Genomic DNA, 12,672 nt, shown 5'->3' with positions numbered 1-12,672 from the left:
ACAAAGAAAGAAGTAGGTTTGGGAATAATACACAACAAAATCTCTGTACTGATTCTGTGTTCTGTTCATGTCTCCAGTTCCCCAGTCACCCTGTCAAAGGCAAACATCAAAAATAGTTAAATCTACTCTCCATCTCTGCTCCTCCCGCCTTCTTACAAACTGTAACACTGTGTCTGCTAACAGGTAAACACATCTCTGTAGGCTCAGTTTAAACAGCTCTAGCTCTTTGGCCTAGAAGCTCATGCTGTTCTTTCCATGTGTAATAACAGACCTTAAGGCTGTTCCTCTCATGCGTATATTGAATCCCTACAATGGTCTCAGCACCAGGTCGAGTGCCACATGTAAGAACTTGGAGTCTAGTCAGGAAGACACACACCACAATGAACAACGAATTAAACAGAAGTGTATTGTCCTCTCCACCTTCTAATTCAAATGGTTCTCTCCTCCATTTCATTGCAGCAACCTACCTACCCTCACGCTGACATCCTGAACCTTATCATCACACACACACACGTCACTTCTGTTTTTCCAAGTTCAAACTCCAACATCCTATTTTTTTGATCTACTCACTCAAGTATCCCAACTACAGCAACTCAAACATCACTTTGGAACTGCAACGCACTTTCTCACATCCATCCATCCATCCATCCATCCATCCATCTCTCTCTCTCTCCACTTCCCTCCTATACTCTTTGGATTCCATGTTTCATCTTTATAATCACTTCCTTGCAAATCCCCTTGACACTCTTGCCCCTCTCCTTCTATTGTTGTGCTGCCCTGACAAAACCTCCCCACTTGGATATATTCAGGCATTTTCCTTCACCATGTCTTTCCCTGAGTTCTGGAAGCAGCGTATTTGACATCTGGGAATACTATTCAAACTCATTTACTAAGTGACATGGAAGACTGCAAGTTTTATGTGGGTCCAGAGTAGGAAAGGACTCTATAGCAAGTCCAAGCAGTGATGCATTCAGCTCTGTAACTTGGACCATCCAACCTGGCAGAACCTATGATTCTAGAGGTATATTTGGTGGGAGAAAAAATGCCATAAGGAGTTTATGGTAAACTCCTGCAGGAGAATCACAACATAAATCCCAAGGGTTCTGGAGCAAGGTCATGATATCCGCAGCACAGAACTATATACCATTTTAAAAACTTCTTCTAGGGCCGGCCCCGTGGCTTAGCGGTTAAGTGCTCGCGCTCCGCTGCTGGCGGCCCGGGTTCGGATCCCGGGCGCGCACTGACGCACCACTTCTCCGGCCATGCTGAGGCTGCGTCCCACATATAGCAACTAGAAGGATGTGCAGCTATGACATACAACTATCTACTGGGGCTTTGGGGGAAAAAATAAATAAATAAAATTTAAAAAAAAAGAAAAACTTCTTCTAGTGTGCTACTGGGCTGTGAGGGAGATGGAGTGTCTGGTCGTAAGACGTCGAGTGACCATGTGGCTGAATTTGCCCATCGTGACGAGAGTTCTGTCAGACCCACCAAGTCATAAGGTGGGATGGGCCCGACAGTGATACATCATTAGACTGAAGTAGTACATCTAGGGTTGAGTATGAGTAGTGACAGAGGGCACAAAAAAGCTGCATGAAGCAGGTAGCCCAGACCCCTAAGTCCTCCACCAATGTCGTGAGCACTTCTTCCTCAGCTCACACCTATGGCCACCTGGGAGGTCCTTTGTGAACAGCTGGCAGAGGAGGAAAAAGGCAGAACATGGTTCACAGATGGAGTGACTTGATATGTAGGTGCAAGCCCAAAATGGACCACTATTGCACCCGGGAGCCAGCCCTGGTGGTCTAGTGGTTAAGATTCAGTGCTGTTACTGCTGTGACCCGGGTTTGTTTCCCAATCAGGAAATCAACCACCCATCTGTCAGTTGTCATACTGTGGCGGCTGCATGTTGCTGTGATGCTGAAAGCTGTACCACTGGTATTTCAAATACCAGCAGGGTCACCCATGGTGGGCAGGTTTCAGCAGAGCTTCCAGACCAAGAGAAACTAGGAAGAAGGACCTGGCCACCCACTTCTGAAAAAATGGCCATGAAAACCCCATGGATAGCAGCAGAGCGTTGTCTGATATAGCGCTGGAAAGTGAGAGGATGGCACAAAAAGACTGGGCAGGGTTCTGCTTTGCTGTACACAGGGTCGCTAGGAGTCAGAATTGACTCTACGGTGCTTACATCAAATTGTACTCTAGGGTGCCACTGAAAGACAGCAGCTATGTGTGTCGCATCTGGTTATCCACTGTATATGGAGAGACGAGTGACCTGAAATAAGAATATACATAGACTTCTGGGCAGAAGTGAATGACTTGACTGGTTGGTCAGGGTAACAGAAGGAAAACGGAAGATGAAGGACAAGGAGGTTTGGAGAGGAGGCATATGGATGAAACTATGGGGAGAAACACAAAGTGTGAAGATATTTATATCACATATTAATGCTAACCAGATAGCATCCACCACAGAAAAGGCATTAAATAATCAAGTAGATGGAATGATGTAGCCAGTGGACATCAGCCAGTCTCTATCATTGGTTACTCCAGTGCCAGCATGATGGGCTCATTAATGGACTAACCACGGTTCGGGGATGAAGGATATGTAAGGGTCCAACAGAATAGGTTCTCATTCAACTAGAATGATCTTACTGTTGCTGCTGCCAAATACAGTTGTCCCTCGGTATCCACAGAGGATTGGTTCCAGGACCCCTTTGGTTACCAAAATCCACGGATGCTCAAGTTCTTTACATAAAATGGCATAGTACTTGCATATAACCTATGCACATCCTCCTGTATACTTTAAATCACCTCTAGATTACTTATAATACCTAATACAGTGTAAATGCTATGTAAATATTTGTTATACTGTATTGTTTAGGGAATAATGACAAGGAAAAAAAGTCTGTACATGTTCAGTACAGATGCAACCATCATAGGCCTTTCAATCCACGGTTTGTTAAATCTGTGGATGCAGAAGCTGCAGATGCAGAGGGCCAACTGTTTCTAACTTGCTAGCAACAGAGACCAACTCTGGGTGTCTGATATAGCATCATTCTTTAAGGAGACCAACCAGCCACCTGGTGTCAAGTTCATTACCCTAGACCCCTTCTTGCTGGAAGGGGCAGCAATTCATCTGTTGAAATTTGACAGTTACCTTTGTCTTTCATGCCTATGTGGCCTTTAGCCAGCACCATTGTCCGAGAAATTACAGTGTTCAGTCTACCAACATAGGATCCTGTACAACAGTACATTAGACCAAGGGACTCATTTTACAGCAAAGGAAGTGAAGTAGTGTGGCACATAACCATGAGATCCACTGGTCCTATCATATTGTTCATCTTTCTAGAAGCTGCCACAGTGACAGAGTGATAGAACAACCTGCTGAAGGTGCAACTGAGGTGCCAGCTTAGAGATGATACCCACAGTGTATGCACGTGGCTTACACATAAGGCAATGACTGTTACATTGTGCTGTGTCCCAAGAGGAAAAATGCATAGGTCTGGGAACCAAGGGGTAAAAGTAGGAGTGTCTCCTCTTACTATCACCCCCAATGACCCACTAAGGGAATTTGTGCCTCTTCTCCCTGCAACTTCAGACTCTGCGGGTCTAGAGGTCCTGTTTCCTTAGGTGTAACACTTCTACCAGCGAAGGCATGAGAGTTCTATTAAACTTGAAACTAAGCTACCATCTAGTCACTTTGAGCTGCTTATTCCAAAAGACCAGCAGGCAAGGAAAGGTGGCACCAAGTCATTGATCTTGCTCATCAGCAGGAGGTAGGACTGCTACTACACAAGAGGGACAGGGAAGAATGTGCTAGGCATCCAGGTGACCCACTGGCTCATCCCTGTATTCCCCTGCCTGATTTGATGACATATGGGCAAGTAGAGAAGACTTGGATCTCAAATATTTCAGGAATGACCAGGAGTTCAGCCCTCACCACATAACGTAACACCTAAGCCAGCAGCTGTGCTAGCCAAGGGTGAAGGGAATTTGGAATGAGTACAGAGGAAGGAAACAGGGAGTATCAGTTGCAGCCTTGAGACCAGCTGCAGTAGAAAAGTATTTCATCCCACTAACTTTGCTCTTATAGGTTTTCCCAGGAAAAGAGACCAACCAGAATCCCTGAGAATCTCTTCCCAGATGGGGTGAACAGAAGTACAGCATACAATGGGGCAGGGAGAAGTCAGGTTTCCTAGACTGTATTTTAACCACTCAAATTGACTAGAAAGTTATAGGATCTGTCAAACATCCACTAAGAGGTAGGAAATTTGGTGAACAAGGTTGAAAGCAGTCACTGGAAAAACATAGTTGTTTTAAGGTTATATCCAAATGAATTGAGAATCCTCAATGAACTGATTATTCTTGTTACTCGTTCATTGTCTGTCTCTCCCATTCCTTCGTAACATCCAGGAGGGCAGAAATCACCATGTCTCTTTGCTCATCTAGCACCTAGTACAGCGCCTGGCACAAAGCAGTTACCAAAACATCGCTCTGGCTCTTAGGCATGTGAATGGAGTCATAAATCACGTGCAGAGGCAGTAAGACCTAAAAGCCAAGGGAGAGCTACGAGCACTCCAGTGTACAGAGGAGGCTCATGGGATTAAGCTGGGCTCTCAAATGTATCTAAGTTTCCCTCTTTTCTCCTTGTACAGTAGGGGAGGCTCTTTTTACTTTCAACTGTAGCTTTTCGGTCCCATGTAGGTGCACAAACAAATTGTTAAAAAGAACATTGCTTTACATGATATATGGGAATTCTTTAAAAATATAACATCATTGCTCCCCAAAGATTCATCCACTGGGGAATCACTACGGATTAAACTCCTACTGTGCGCTTAATGTTGTGTTAACTGCCTTTCAGTAACTAAATCTCCCTGTGAAGGTCCAAGACAGACTGAGTTAATACTGAACTCATTTCTACAACCAAGAGTATTGCAATGGGTTCTAGGTTGCTCTGTTTTATGTTTAGAGACCAGTGAACAAGACTTAATAATGGAACTATGGAAATGCTGCTGTCATCCCAAACCTCCCCTTTCGGGTGATTTGAAAACACTACAACCTCTGCCACATGGATCTAAGAACATTAATGAGCTGCTAGATCCTCCAAATGCAAGTCAGAGAATTGAAAGGCCTGGAAGGTGAAAGTTCTAAAGTGACTAATTTAGATATTTCACTCTGATTGGTAAAATTTTCTCAACAAAAACATTTCAAGTGTTGAAATGTATAAAAACTGAGAATCTCAACCTAATTTTAATTAGTCCAGCTTCTTTATTTTTAATTAAAGTATCTGTGTCTAACATTTCTATCAAACAGATCCTCCCACTTTGCAGAAATGCAAAGAAAGTTCACCTCTCTGAGTTTGCAGCAGTCACCTTCCAACTTTCTTGGACAGAGAAGTCTGTTTGCTAAGCCTGGATCCAATATACACAGTTTCATGAGTATATAGCCAGCTCTGGTGGTCTAGTAGTTAAGATTTTGTGCTCCCACCACTGTGGCCCAGGTTTGTTTCCCAGTCAGGGAACCACACCACCTGTCTGTCAGTTGTCATACTGTGGCGGCTGCATGTTGCTGTGATGCTGAAAGCTATGCCCCTGGTATTTCAAATACCAGCAGGGTCAGCCATGGTGGACAGGTTTCAGCAGAGCTTCCAGACTAAGGCAGACCAGGAAGAAGGACCTGGCCACTCATTTCCAAAAAAATTGGCCATGAAAACCCTATGAATAGCAGCGGAACGTTGTCTGATATAGCACCAGATGGTGAGAAGATGGTGCAAAAAGACCAGGCAGGGTTCTGCTCTGCTGTACACAGGGTCGCTAGGAGTCGGACTCGATTCTTTGGCACCAACAACAAATGAGTATATACAAAAGCATGCCTGTAACAGTAAAATTCAAGCTAACAAAAGAGGAAAATCCCCCTGTTCCAAAAAGCTACCTGCCCAGAGCAGAAGCTGTTCCCTATGGCACCTACCCATAACGATCTCTCTGCCATCTACCTATACCATACAGGGTACACACTGAACTACCTTGAATTGTTAACTTGATCACAAGTTCCTTGGAGCCATGCATCTCACGTAAGGCCTTGCATAATCAGATGCTCAGTAAATGTATGTGAGAGACAAGGAGGGAAATAGATAGTTGTGTAGTCAGCATCAGGTCATGAGTGTTTGAGAAGCTCCTCTGGAGCTAGAACAGCAAATACAAACAGATAGTACTTATCCTTCCCATTTCTAATGGAGGTGGGGGGCAGGGCTGGGAGGAGAGAAAGAACAAAAAGAATAAGAGACAGAAAAACAGGGACAGAAAACATACCCTAATGTAACTTCTGCTTGTCGTTCTCACTCTTGTTTCCCCCAAGGGCTAGAAGTACCCTGCCAGAACTATCAGTTACTGTGCCTGTGGATTGGGTAGATGAATGCAGGCTGAGCATGAAATTTCATTGGGGTGATTATTTCCTGAGCCATGACATTTCCCAACATCTATTTTTTGCAGTGAAGAGTTTAGGTACAAGAACTGACATCTTCACTGAGTAAATAATGTTTCCCTGAATTAAACTCTTCTAGCATTAGTAACTAACATTAGAGTATGCATTATCTGCATACTCTAAAATCATCCTACATACTGGAGAATTTCCCTATGAAATGAAAACACTGATTATATGTGCAGTGAACACTTATGTGCTTTTCCAAACTTGGTCAAGAACAGTTCTTTTTTTAAAAGCTTGGCAGACGATTGGAAAAGGCCATTCTTTTAAAGTACATACAGAGATTATTTTGGAAAGCTGGAAAGTGGAGGCTTATAAGTTTACCAAACAGTCTGAAGGAAAGGTAATTGGTTTCCCTGAAAAGGAGTAATTGATTTATTCCCTTTCACATCTATCTATAGGAGCCATAGGTACCTAAGAAAGGAAACAGACGCTTTCTTTTGGACCAATTTATAAATCATAATTTGGTACTTTCTGGTGCATATGATACTCATTTTGTGTAGCTTAAGAATCTTTTTACATTGTTTAAAATAAATTAAATGTCTTCCAATTTAGTTGTGACTTTAAAAAGCTTTCTTACAATTAAAATAATATATACTCATCTTGTTTTTATCGTTTAATATATTGAGTTCTTCTTCATATCATTAAACAGTCTTAAAAATCTCTGGGTTTTTTTGACTTTTCAAAAGTAACTTCAAAAATATCTCTTTTAGGGGCCAGATGGGGGCATAGTGGTTTAAGTTCACGTGCTCTGCTTCGGTGGCCTGGGGTTCACAGGTTCGGATCCCAGGTGCAAACCTACATACTGCTCATCATGCCATGCTGTAGCAGCGTCGCACATACAAAATAAAGAAAGATTGGCACAGATGTTACCTTAGGAACAATCTTCCTCAAGCAAAAAGAGGAAGATTGGCAACATATTTTAGCTCAGGGCTAATCTTCCTCACACACAAAAAATATATGTATGTGTGTGTGTGTATATATATATATATATATATATATGTATCTCTTTTAATGTCTGCATAATATTCCAATGAATGTACCATATTTTATTTTGCTATAATTTCTCCAGTTTTGACCATATGACTAGTACTGAGATGAACATGATTGCACTTTTATATTTGCCCAAGTTTCTGATTATTCCTTTAGGACAGAGTCCTAGAATGGCAATTACAGGTCAAAAGGTATGAATTATCTGAAGTATTGACTATAGATGGTACTTCTCGCCTCCTCCTCCAACCCCATTTAACACTTGGATTATCTGGAATCCTTCCCCTAATGTTCACCTTCAGTACAGATTCAAGCTACCACTGATAAGATTTTCCATTTGCCATCAATATTTTTAGACTTTAAGCCTATCCCCAAGGAGATGTTAAACATCTGGATAAAATTTTTTTACGGTTTTCAGGATCAAGATGGCCTTCTTCTCTCAAAACTCTCTCCAAAACAAGAAGGAAAAGAAACAGAAAGAGAAACTCCATATAAAGTCAGAAAGTGGATGGAGGAAGGCTTAATGACTTAACAGAACGGGAAAAGGTCAAACCTGAGGGCACACGAAAGAAGAGGCCAGTGAAAGAGAAGCTGATTCACCCTCAAGAACTCTAGAAGAATTTAGGAAATGTTAAGTACCAGCTAGAAGGCAGAGGTGAGCCAGAGGCAGCAGGTAGGCCTCAAGATCCTAACCTCCACCTGGCATATTCAATTGATTCCCCTTCCCATGGGAGACAGAAGGCAAAGTCTCTGGAGAAATTGAACCAGAGAAGATCAAGTCTACAGGACATTAGGCCTGGAGCATAGAGGGTTTTCAGTGAGGAGCAAAACTAAAAACTGGGAGATAAAGTGAAAATTTGCATACTGAATATGAGAACCTCAGCCCCTCCCACTGCATAGCTACAAAATATTGTAGCCAGGCTTCTTACAATCCTTGGGCAGGAGATTGGACGATCCTTTCTTGGAGAAGCTGAATGACACATGAACAAAGACCTATAGGTGCTGATATTTGAGGGTCCCCAGCAAAAAAGCCAGCCAGACCCATCCAATTGTCCTATTGTTAAGCCCATCAACAACAAGTCTTGCACATACACATTCATTCATTTAATAAATATTTATGGAGTGACAACTATGTTTTGAGTACAAGGAATTCAGCAGTAAACAAAATTGCTAGAAATCCCTGTCTTCATAGAGCTTCCATTCTAGTAGGGCATAACAGACAATAAACACAACAAACCAGTAAATGATATAGTATATGGAAGAAAATGAAGCAGGAAAGGGGAATAGAGAGTGCCAGAAATTCTAAATAAGGTGGTCAGAGAAGGATCCTCTGAGAAGGTGACACTTGAACACAGACTTGAAGGAGGTGAGAGAGTGAGCCATGGGATACCTGGGAGAAGAGAGTTCTAGGCAGAGGGAAGAGAAAGTGCAAAAGCCCTAAGACTTCTGTGGCTGTAACAGAGTGAATAAGAATGACAATTGTAGGAAATGATGTCAGAGAAGTAATAGGGAGCCAGACCAGGTATGGCCTTGTAAGGTCATTTGTGGCAGACAGACTCAAAGTGGCACCCCATGACCCCAACTTCACACCTCTTTGTAATTCCCTCCTCTTGAGTGTGGATGACATCTGTGACTTGATTCTAACCAAGAGATCATGGCAAACATGATAGGATGTTACTTTTGTCATTATGTTATATTATATAAGACTCTGTCTTGCTAGAAGATTTGCCCTAGTCTCTTCCTCTCTCCCCTTGCTGGCTTGAGGAAGCAAGCTTCTGTGAATCCTACCACCATAAGGAACTGAATGCTGCCAACAATCACACAAGTTAGAAAACAGGTGCTTCCCTAGTTGAGCTTCCAGATGAGAAACTAACCCTGGCCAGTACCCTGACTGCAGCCTTGTGAGACCCTAAGCAGAGGACCCAGTTAAGTCATACCTGGACTTCTGAACCACAGAAACTGTGAAGTAATAAATGTGTCTTGTTTTAAGCCACTAATTTGTGGCAACTTGTTACACAGCATAGAAAACTAATACATCATTGTAAGAACTTTGATTTTTATTTGGAATAAGATGGGAAACCATTGGAGCGTTTGGAGCAGAAGTGATATAATGACTCATATTTTTAAAAGATCACTCTAGCCTCTGTTGAAAATAGTCTATAAGACATAGGTATGGAAGCAGGGACACCAATTAGGAGACTGTTACAATAATCTAGGAAAGGGATCATGGTGGTTTGGACCAAGATGGTACAGGTGAAGGTGGTAAGAAGTGGTAGGATTCTAGATATATTTTGAGATACACAAGCAGCTCTTTAGACTTCATCCTTAAATATAAATAGACAGCCTAGGATCATCCGACATTTGAGAAATATTAGAAATATTGCTAACTTAATAGGAGAAAATAAAACAACAACAAAAAAAATCAGAGAAAACAAATACAATCCAAGGAGCAGAAGAAAACGCATTAAGAATCTCAGAGAAATAAGAAAACATATTTCATCCTTTAAATAACAATGAGATGCTATATATAAAAGTTTTAAAGTAATAATTCAAGAACAAAAAAGCTCTTCAAATTAAAAATATATAAAATTTTAAAATCTAGGAAAATCTTCTTAAAAATAAAAGTAAAACAAAAAGACCAAGAAATGAACAATAATAATGAAAAGAAAAGGAAAGTAGAAACATTCCAGGAGGTCCAATTCTAAATAATAATTCCAGAGAGAGAACAAAGAAAACAGTGGGAAAGAAATTATCAAAAAAAAAAAATTATCAAAAAAAAAATACAGGGAAATTTCCGAGAACTAAAGGACATGATTCTCCAGACCGAAAGGGCCCACCCACCAAGTGTCCAACACAATGACCCAAAAACAACACAGGCCAGGCAAGTTATTGTAAATTTTCAGAACACTAGGGTTAAATAAAAGATCCTAAAGCAACCAGAGAGAAGAAACAGGTTGCCTACAAAGAACTAGAAGTCAAATGGCATCAGACTTATAATAGCAACACCAAAGCTGGAAAACACTGGAACAATGCCTTCAGAATTCTGATGTAATGGGAAAATATTTTTTATCTAGAATTCTACACCCAGACAAACAAGAGTGAAAAATGTGCTTTTTTAAAATTTGCAGTTTCAAAAGATTTATCTTTCACATACATTTTTTTCAGAAAGCTACTAGATGTGTTTCACCAAAATAGAGAAGTAAACCAAGAAAAAAGAAAGATATGAGAGCCAAGAATCAGGGGCTAGAAAACAGGAGCCAGATGAGATGAAAGGACTTCTCAGGATGATGGCAAAGAGAAGACCTAGGAAAATCCTGTCCTGCAGTCCTAGAGAAGGACGGGTCCAGTTTGGGAGGGAAGGGCAGAAGGCTGTCGAAGGGATGTCTCCAGGAAAGAAACCATGAAACTGAAAGCTAAACTTTGCATCTATTATAAAGAGACAATAAATAATGTCTAAAATGATGACCCAAGAGATCATAGTATAGAAATCTTGTTTTTTAAAATATAAAGAAAACCTGAAAAAATGGCTTAAAAGTTGAAGATGGTTGCCTCTTGGATTGGGAGAAGCCATGGGACCACTGATTTTTATTAGCCTTACTTGAATTTTTAAAATATGTTCATGTATTCTTTTGCCAGTAGTAAAAATTAGTTTTAAAAAATTTAAGCGGTTTATCATCCAGAATCCGGCAACATCACAGGAAAAAAAATGCAGCAGGCAGTGTAATTAAAGGAGAAAATGCTATCTTATCACAAATAGAGGAAGCACTATGTGTTATATAACATGAGAGGCCCTGGGAAGGCTCCCACCTCAACTCCTCTCATCCTCAAAGTTAGGGATTAATTCACAGAATCATAGTGTTAAACAGAGTCAGATTGTCACGAAGCTAATGAAGCTTAAGTTTGCACAGGCCTCTTTCAAAGCAATGTGTTGAGATATAAATATGTGTATGTGCATATATATATATATGCACACATATATATATAAAATTCCAACACACACAAATATATACATATACATATTTTAAAACTATAAAATATATTGAAATATAAAATATTAAAAATACGTATATATATTTTTTCATAGGTCATTTGCAGAAGTAAAATATTTCAACCACAATTGTTAAGAATTTTGTTTCTTTCGGCTTTGACTTTCCTTCTATCACACTTCTTCTAGAGTTGGGTACCATTAGAATAGAGGTCATTTTGGGAATCTGGATAAGGGGAAGTTGAATTGTGGATACATTTAGTTTTGCTTTGCTGAGAAGTATTTATATGGCTCAGAGTCACTTTTGTAGAGTTAAGTGTTTTGCTTTCACTTCCAATCTAAGATAGACTTCCAGGAATGTTCCTCCTATCCACTCTGCTGACTCACCTGGTATCTATCATGGCATGAAGGTGCAGAACTAAGGTCATGTCATGATATGAACATGTCCTCTGGCATCCAGCCTCAGAAGTATGTGAGTAGTCGAGGAGAAACAAGGCTTAAATTATACATAACTAGAAGCTAGTCCACGGGAAATTCTTCCAATCATCAGACATGTAAAATTGTGAATGAAGGATAAAGTTTTCATTGATGCCAAGTCAAAGGAGAGGTTCTCTCCTAAAAGAAATATACTTGATAATAAGGCCAATACACATATAAAAATACCTTTTTTTTTCTTTTTTGGTGGGAATCATACAAAATAGAATATATCAGAATTCTTGTCTTTAATATCTTGCTTACTTGACATGAAATACTGACTTTGATGAAGATAATGTAAATTAATATTAAGCTACAAAAATGAGAACATCAATGATAATGAGTCTTGTCAATTTAAGGAATACTCACGATTGGTCACTGTACAATTTTGTTTTTTATCTTAACAGCTTACATATAAAAGAAACTAGAAGTTTTCCTAAACTTGATAACAATCCTAGAAATTTACATGATAACCAATAATGAGCTGTGAAGCTAAGAGAAACTTTTCTAAACTATCACTAATAGAAACGAAATTTGATCAACCATGTTAAAGGAAAGACTGAATTATCCTTCCTTGCCTCTCTAGAAAATGATATTCATTGTCATGTAAAGAGATGATCAGAATGTGCTGCCAAAAATGTAGGGAAAAAGTATTACAGACGTATACCAAGCACTTAATTAATTTTTAAAATACTAGGTGTTTTTGATGTTCGTGGTACTTATCAGCTTTAAAAATTTTTTTATTT

The sequence above is a fragment of the Ceratotherium simum genome, chromosome 5 (assembly GCF_057802395.1).
Source record: "Ceratotherium simum simum isolate JZ-2026a chromosome 5, ASM5780239v1, whole genome shotgun sequence".
NCBI classification, from domain to species: Eukaryota; Metazoa; Chordata; class Mammalia; order Perissodactyla; family Rhinocerotidae; genus Ceratotherium; species Ceratotherium simum.
Note: the sequence above shows the minus strand (reverse complement) of the source record.